General features: G+C 47.5%; 1 protein-coding gene across 3 annotated transcripts in view; it reads left to right on the top strand.

Moving 5' to 3' along the window:
* The first annotated feature begins 1217 nt into the window (after positions 1-1217).
* Ark2n (arkadia (RNF111) N-terminal like PKA signaling regulator 2N) overlaps positions 1218-8275 on the top strand; it is an 88036-nt gene continuing 80978 nt past the window's right edge. For 2 of the 3 annotated variants that reach the window (XM_021150819.3, XM_021150818.3), the window contains exon 1: positions 1915-2183. The gene's annotated coding sequence lies outside the window, so the exon portion shown is untranslated. Of the gene's footprint in view, positions 1594-1914; positions 2184-8275 lie in introns of those variants that run through there. The other variant, XM_029471786.2, reaches the window with a different exon arrangement.

Below are 8275 nucleotides of genomic sequence, written 5' to 3'. Positions count from 1 at the left end.
ACATCATGCATGGTTTGAAGTGGCACACTGTACCCACCCCACAAATGGCACAGCTATTACATGTGACTAAAACGTACTTGCAAACTCCTGAGAGAGGGCTGGCAGGAAACCTCAGTGAGTAACTGTGCTTGCCTTGGAAGCCTGACTGAGTTTGATCCTCACAGAGAGCAGACTCCCAGGGGTTGTCTTCTGAGCTCACTCAACCTCTCTCTCTCTCTTACAGGATGATGATCATAATCCTGATTGAACCTGAGAGACGTAGTCTAAGAAGGTAACTGATGTTGATGGAGGTCTGTGAGCCTTTTCTATTTTTTTGGTTTTTCGAGACAGGGTTTCTCTGTGTAGCCCTGGCTGTCCTGGAACTCAGAAATCTCCTGCCTCTGCCTCCCAAGTGCTGGGATTAAAGGCTTGAGCCACCACTGCCAGGCGAGCCTTTTCTTTTTATCTTTTTGTCTTACAGAGAGGCACTTTATTAGCAGAAATTGGCTGTGAACTCTCTTCCTGCAGATACTGTTAGAAACGATGGGGTGATGTCCCATAGCAAACAGAAACTCTGAAGGCTGACTGGGCCCCCGGGTCAGGGGTTTTGATCCTGTTTCCTTCTATGGTCTGGAGTTGGAGATGCAGGGCAGCGAGAGCCAGCCAGGAGAGGACTCATCTCAGGAAACCTTTACCTTTGCTTCACAAGTCGCTGGGCAGATGGGTGTTCTTTGCCAGAAAGACCAATGACACAGAAAAGTTATCTGAATGGTGCAGAGATGTGGCAGATGCCAAATACATTTCCCTCAGACGCTTATCAAGAGGCGCATTTGTTTTCCATCTTTGCCTTCCATTTTCTCGGTCTGCGTCGTCTCCAGACTCCACACCAGAAATCAGAACAGATCTTTACCAGTTTATCTTTAACAGATCTCAAAACGGTGAGACCCTGTCTCAAAACTGGATAAAGGTCTGAGGACGTAACCGTGGGGTGAAGAATTGCCTCGCATCTGCAGGGATCAGTTCAATTCCCCGTAGTAAAAATAATAAACAAACAAACAAACAAACAAATAATAAAAAAGGTACAGATGACTATCATTTTCTTCTCTTCCAAAACCTGCACTGCTCGTAGGGAGTCAGATCTTGCATTGTAAGCTTGTCCTTCGCATCGGTCTCTGGAGCTCTCTCTACTTGCTAAGTGGAGACATCTCATTTTCTCAAGGTCCCGAGCCCAACACGTGCCCCGCGCCCATTTTAAGGACCGGTCTGCAAAACTCCCAGTAGTGTGTGTCACCCTTCCCAAGGCGGGCTGCCAAACCAAGGAGTGACTCTGCAGAGGTGGAATTCTGAGCGTCTGGAGGCGTGCGTTGGCGGAGCGGGGTCCCCTGGACGACTGTGTCACCGGCAGGTGGCGCGCTCGCCGCAAACCCCGCGGCGTTTCCAGAGCCCAAACTTGAACGGGACGTTAGTGCGGGTGTCGGAGCCGAGCGGTTCCCGGGAGCCGAGCTGTCCTTGGCCCCCGCGGGAAAGTGGGGAGCGAAGGGGATTGGACACCTTGCTGGGGTGACTCCACGAATCGGACATCGTGAGCTTCCTTCGGAAAGGCTTCTCGAGTGGGTGAGTACTGGGCAGCCCTCGGGAAGCGGAGCCCCGTGCTTTTAAGCCTCGGGCTTTGCCGGGCCCGGCATCTCGGCCCTCCGAGACCGACGTTACCGGATCGAACGGAGGGCGCGCGCGCGCGAAAGCCCGGGAAGCGGGAGCGCTGGAGCCCGCGCTCAGCCGAGGCCGCGCGCGTGCGTGTGCGTCCCCGCCGCCAGGTGGCGCTGCGCCGCTCGCTCCCGGCCGGCCGCCAGCTTGCTTAGGTTCCCGCCGCCGCGGCGGCCGCTCTAGCCGGCAGGCGCTGCTCTGTGGTTCCGGGCGGAAGTGAGGCGCAGAGCGGAACGGCCTCTGGTGACATTTTCTTGGGGCGGCGCGGACGACTGAAGGGAATTTGGTGTTGGAGGCTGCGGAGGCGGCGAGCTCCTCTCTGCCCCGCTGCAGGGGCTCCAGCCGCGCTCTTCTGCTCGCCGCTGGGAGTCGTCTGAGGAGAAGGGGGCGGCCGGGCCGCCGCGGCCCGAGTCTGCGGCCCGTCAAGCGCCGCCCGGGGTGGGCGCGTGCCCCGACGGGGCGCGCGGGGCCGGCGAGGAGGCGCGGACGGCGGGGCGCAGGTGAGGCACGGAGGGGCGCGGGGCCGCGGCCTTGGTGGCGGGGTGAGCCTCGGGGTCGGGGCTGCCTCCCGGGGAGGTGCTCGTGAGGTTGGAGGAGAGTGGGGCCGGGCTGCGGGCTCTCGGCCACCGAGCGCGGGGGTCACGACGGCGAAGGCGCGGCCCGGACCCCTCGCCGGCTCGCCGCGGTGACCCTCGCGTCCTCTGCCCGCCCGTCGGAGTGCCCTCCCCCGGCCACCGGCACGGAGGGGACGGCGGGCTGAAGGGACCGCAGCCCCCCAGGCCGCGGAGTTGTGTTGGAGCAACTTTGCGGAGCCCGACCCGCGGGAGGCTCGGTACCCGAGCCTGGCGCCCACCGCAGCCGGAGCGGAGCTGCCGAGAGCCCCCTCCCGCGGTGGCCTTGGAGGAGCGAGAAAGGGCTCCCCGGGCTTGGTGCTGGCCTCTTGCCGCTTCCTCGACTGTGGGTCGGCAGATCCCCGGGATCAGTATGCGTGGGTCCCCGACGTTGACCTGCGACTTCGTCAACTTTAAAGGCCATCGCAGATGTATTCTGAGGACCCCCTCCTCCCCATTAAGGACTCTATTGCCTCCCCGGATTTCCCAGAGGACACTACCAGTATCACTTCTCACCGTTTATCTCAAAGCATTTATTTTTATAGTGTAGTGTAGGGTAGTGTTGTGTGTGTGTTTTAATGGAGCAGCCTCTGGTCAGACTCGTCTGCCATTCATTCTCGCCTTTAAATTGCCCTATCTTTATCATAAAGTAGAGAGACTCGCCCGGTTGAAGAAAAAGCACCCTGCGTGCAGCTCTTCCAGATTCTTCCCGGTGCTGTTTGTGCTTGCAGTGCTTTTTGGTTTTGGGTTTGGGCCCTTGTATCTGAATCTTTGCATCCGTTTGGGTGAACGTTCCACCGATGATGCTTTGTAAAGGCTGGGCCTTAATTATAAATGGGTCTGACCGTTTGCTTAGCTTATTGCTGTATAGTATCGTTAGGCTCAAGTTAACCGTTTGAATCGTTCTCTTTCTCCTCTTGGGATATTTTAAGGATGGAGGCTATTAACTTTGCAGTGTAGTTTTGCTGATCCCGGCAATCTGGATTTCTCCAGTAATCAGAGCATTGCCTTTTGGTTTAACAAGCAGTTTAGAGACCGACATATGTATCATCTCCTATCTTGAAGAATTACGGCAGTAAACCTCCCTCCTTGTTGGAGGATCATATTTATATGCTATTATAACGTTAACTAGAGTGTGCATGTTGTCGATAAATGTGTAGTTATTAAATTTGAATTTAGGAAGCAAAATGGACTTGATGACCTGTATACTACTTTAAAAAGAATTTGACCAAAATTTTAATTCATTTCTATTACATGACAAAAAATATTTTTAACAAATAAATTGACTTCCTTTAGCATTCCTCTCAGTAATGCTGTTTTTCGTTTGTTTATTTTGGTATTCGTTTTTGGTTTTCAAGACAAAGTTTCTCTGTGATGTCCTGGAACTAGCTTTGTAGACTAGGTTGACCCTGAACTTCGAGATCCCTTTGCCTCTGCCTCCCAAGTGATGGGAATAAGACATGTGCAACTGGGCTGGAGAGATGGCTCAGCCGTTAAAGGCTAGGCTCACAACCAAAAATATAAGATGTGTGCAACTGCAGCTGGCCCTGTAATGCTGAATTCTTAAAATGGTAAACTACTACTACTCCGTCGTCTCTGTCCCTCTTTCCCCCCCACAATTGTGTGTGTGTGAGTGAGTGAGAGAGAGAGAGAGGGAGTGAGAGAGGTGGTGAGAGAGAGAGAGAGAGAGAGAGAGAGAGGTGGTGGAGAGAGAGAGAGAGAGAGAGAGAGAGAGGTGGTGGAGAGAGAGAGAGAGGTGGTGGTGAGAGAGAGAGAGAGAGAGAGGTGGTGGTGAGAGAGAGAGAGAGAGAGAGGTGGTGGTGAGAGAGAGAGAGAGAGAGGTGGTGGTGTGAGAGAGAGAGAGAGAGAGGTGGTGGTGAGAGAGAGAGAGAGAGAGAGGTGGTGGTGAGAGAGAGAGAGAGAGAGAGGTGGTGGTGAGAGAGAGAGAGAGAGAGAGAGGTGGTGGTGAGAGAGAGAGAGAGAGAGAGAGAGAGAGAGAGAGGTGGTGGTGGTGGTGGGTAGCACAGACTGGTTTTGAACTCCTGATTCTCCTGCTTTCATCTTCCAAATGCTAGCTAGGATTACAAGGGTTAAATTAACATGGGTGTAAACATCAAAATAAATGTGTAGAATTTGAAAGGCAAGGAGAAAAGGCAAGATAGCTGTGACTAGAGGTCCAAGTTAGTCAGATTTTTTTCTTTTTAAGCTAGTCTCACCTTATAGCTCAGGACAGTCTCAGTCCTCCTGCCTCACCTTCTTGCGTGCTCAGGTTTTTCAGTTTGAGTTAAAAGTTTATGTTTGGGTGCACGTACTGTTTCATTAAGTGGAGGTCAGAGGAGTTTGTGGGAGTTGGCTCTCTATTTACATCATGTGGGTCTCAAGCGCTGGGGCAGGTGTTTAACTTACCGAGCCATTTTGTAGGCTCTATAAGTCAGATTTCTTAGTGAAATGCCACCTCAACTTTATGGAAAGTGGATTGGATTTTGAAACAAACTTGCCCACTGTTAGCTTCATATTAAATTCACAGTGCATTTGTAATTTAGCCTGTTTGTTTGTTTGTATGTATGTGCGTATGTATTGGTGTGTTTGTATGTTGGGGAGGGAGGGACAGGGTCCAGGCTGGCCATGAATTCTTTGTGGCAGTCTTTATACCTTTGCCTCTGGATTGCAAGTGTGTGCCATTACTTGTAGTATTATTCACCCTTAATATGTATTCATATGAGACTGTCATGATACTGTTTGTTTTATGTGAGTAATTCAAGCCCTACATAATGAAAATAGGTTTAACTTTAACTTTCAAGTATAATGCAATTCTGCCACAGCAGTACTGTCACTCATCCTGTGGGTCCCATCCTCTTTGGGGTCAAACAATAACAAGAGGTCCCATTATCAGATATCCTGCATATCAGGTGTTTACATTACGATTCATAACAATAGCAAAATGACAGCTATGAAGTAGCAACAAAATAATTTTATGGTTGTGGGGTCACCACAGCATGAGGAACTGTATTAAAGGGTTTCAGTGTTAGGAAGGCTGAGAACCACTGTACTAGATAGAGCTCTGTGTTCAGTGTATGGCCTTTACTATTTTACTCATCTTTGTGTTGATATCAATACTTTGGAATTTTTTATATTCATATTTCTGGCATTGATACTTTAATTCTTTTTACTGAGCCGGGTATGATGACCTATGCCTGTAATACAAACCGAGGCAGAAAAGTTGCTTTGAGTTCAAGGCCAGCATGTGTAACATAGTGAGATTCAGGACAGCCTAGATTATAGTGTGGGATTGAATCTCAAAAATAAATAAATGTGTTTACTAGAGAACTAATCATTTCTGTGAGCTTGTGTGGCTACTCATTATTTAAGAAGTTGTTTTGTTGCTCCAGCGCATACATGAAGAGACGTGATAGGTAGGCACTTTGAGTATTTTTCTTCCCTTTTAAAGCTTGGATATAGTAGCAACCCAATCCTTAATTTGGTAACTTTATTAAAAATTATCTTAGACCTCCATTTTCCTGCATATAACTAAGTGTATGAAAATAACTTATAGAGTATTTACTCAGTTGATAATGCTTGAAAACTCCAGCAAAATACATTATTAATGTGTGTTCTCTGCATAGTGATTTTTTTTTTAAAAGATTTATTTATTTATTATATGTAAGTACACTGTAGTTGTCTTCAGACACACCAGAAGAGGGAGTCAGATCTCGTTAGGGATGGTTGTGAGCCACCATGTGGTTGCTGGGATTTGAACTCAGGACCTTTGGAAGAGCAGTCGGGTGCTCTTACCTGCTGAGCCATCTCACCAGCCCTGCATAGTGATTTTAAGTATGTTATTGTTGTGGTTGTTTTTCTTTTTTTTTTTTGAATCACTGGAGTGTGCCTTGGGGCCCTACACTATCTTAGTCCTTTCTTTGTTTCTCTGTGCTTCCCCGGCTGCCGTAGGTGAGCAGCTCTGACTGCTACATGCTTTTTGCCTTCACACAGTCTGAGAACAACAGAGCCACCTCTCAGGAGTTGAAACCAAGAGTCAAAATGAATCTTTCCTCTGTTTAAATGTGCTCTGTAGTCACTTTGGCAGTATACAGAATAAATTATTTCACTCAGGGTCTTGTCATAGTGAAGACAACAGAATTATCACTCTAAGCGTTTATTTCTAAGTAACGAGTTCCTGAGACAGGGAAGGAGACACCATTGGAAATGTTTATTACTGAATATTTACATTTAGGACCTATCAGTACCCATAAACTTCCCCATGCTACTTTATTTTCTCTTTAAATTAAATATGCTTTGTTTTCTAAGATCATAACTTTCTTAAGTACACACCAAAAAGCACTACTTAGTCTACAGTGGAACAGAAGTTGCTTGTTTAGATTTCTGAAAGATAACTGTAGCAGAAAACTTCTTACAGTTCTTGGAAAGGTATTTTTTTTTTTTTATATTTTTATTACATATTTTCCTCAATTACATTTCCAATACTATCCCAAAAGTCCCCCATAGTGCCCCCCCACTTCCCTACCCACCCATTCCCATTCTTTTGGCCCTGGCATTCCCCTATATTGGGGCATATAAAGTTTGCAAGTCCAATGGGCCTCTCTTTCCATTGATGGCCGACTAGGCCATCTTTCGATACATATGCAGCTAGAGACAAGAGCTCCAGGGTTCTGGTTAGTACATCATGTTGTTCCAACAATAGGGTTGCAGATCCCTTTAGCTCCTTGGGTACTTTCTCTAGCTTCGTGGTTGTTTTTCATATCAATTAATTAATAAATTTAGAGGCAAAGTCTATATAGTTCCTGACTAGCCTGGAACTTTGTAGATACCAGGCTGGCTTCTAATTCATAGAGATCTATCTGCTTTTGCCTCCCCTAGTGATTTTAATATATTATTTTAAGAAAGATTTGGGGCCCAAATTTTTCTTTGTTAATGATAATTATGTAGGCAAAATGGAATAGACATAATGTAAAAGTGATGATACCTGGAAGAGATACGGACAAAGAATGGACGAAGAAGACAATACAATATTCACGTGGGATTTTTTTTTCCTGGTGAGATGAGTTTTACTCTAGCCTTGACTGGCCTGTAACTCACTGAGATCCCGTCTGCTTCTGCCTTGTCAATCAGTGCTGGATTAAAGGCATACCACACCCTGGCCTCATTTGGCACCTCTTTATCCTCAGCCCTAAGCTATTGATTCTTAACGCTTGCCAGTAGTTCCATAGAGCTATGATGGAGCATGCTCAAGAAACCTCGACTTTTGATCCTAAGGGGTTTTTGTTTTGTTTTGTTTTTGTTTTTTGTTTTTTGTCTTTTCTTCCTTTTTGGTTTTTTGAGACAGGATTTCTCTGTGAACTTAAGGTTTGAGGTGAGTTTCTAGGCAAACGACAGACAGGTTTAAGTGAACTCACATCTATCAAGTTCTGAGTTGCCTTGTGCTCTTAGGAGTGAGTGGCTGTGTTAGACAGAGTAGGGCCAAGTCAGGAAGATTTCTTAGTTCGTTAAGGGGGAGTGTGTGTGTTGTGAATCTTTTTAAGATGCTTCCTCGTCTCTCAGAATGAGAACTTAATTGAAGACAAAGTATTATAGCCCAGGCTGGCCTGGAATTTGTGATTGCCCTACTTAGCATTCGGAGTGCTGGAAGGCAGGCAGTTTGGTAGCTGCTGGGGTGGGAGCTAAGAGCTTTCATCCTGACAAACAAGCAGTAGGCAGAGATGGGGGGTGGGGAGACTGAGAATGGGCATGGTGTGGGCCACCCCCAGTGACACAAGGCCACACCCTTCCCAGTCTCACCAACTGGGGACCAAGCATTCACTTATATGAACCTGTGGGGCCATTCTTATTCAAACCACACTGGGAAAGTGCCTCTGCTGAGCCCTCTCACTGGCCCTGATAGTTATTTTTCTTTAGTTACTTTGAATTTGACTATTGTCATGAAACTTTATAAAGACAATTTTGTCAGTCTTTGTCTTTTAAATGTA

Source organism: Mus caroli, unplaced genomic scaffold, assembly GCF_978045245.1.
Source record: "Mus caroli unplaced genomic scaffold, Mus_caroli_1 scaffold_19, whole genome shotgun sequence".
In the NCBI taxonomy this organism is placed as follows: Eukaryota; Metazoa; Chordata; class Mammalia; order Rodentia; family Muridae; genus Mus; species Mus caroli.
The sequence above is the reverse complement of the archived record's forward strand: the minus strand, read 5'-3'. Positions and strand labels throughout refer to the sequence as shown.